Below are 284 nucleotides of genomic sequence, written 5' to 3' on the forward strand. Positions count from 1 at the left end.
GTTTCTCGCGCACGCCTCTATGTGCTTGTGAAATGTGTATGTATATATGTGTGAGGAGTGGTTATGTGGCTGATTGAAATATACATATGTGGATATGTTCGTGCATATTTATAAGACACGACATTGTATTTGAAAGTATTTATGGAAGAATTGGTAGTATGTATGCGTGTGAAAATAATGTGCATAAAGAGAAAAAACGGATGGAATTGTGTTTGAAAACTAATTCTCAAAATGTGTGCGAGAGAAGTGTATATGAGCGAGAGCATGCGTACCTGGGAGCGCGA

The sequence above is a fragment of the Penaeus monodon genome, chromosome 30, assembly GCF_015228065.2.
Source record: "Penaeus monodon isolate SGIC_2016 chromosome 30, NSTDA_Pmon_1, whole genome shotgun sequence".
NCBI classification, from domain to species: domain Eukaryota; kingdom Metazoa; phylum Arthropoda; class Malacostraca; order Decapoda; family Penaeidae; genus Penaeus; species Penaeus monodon.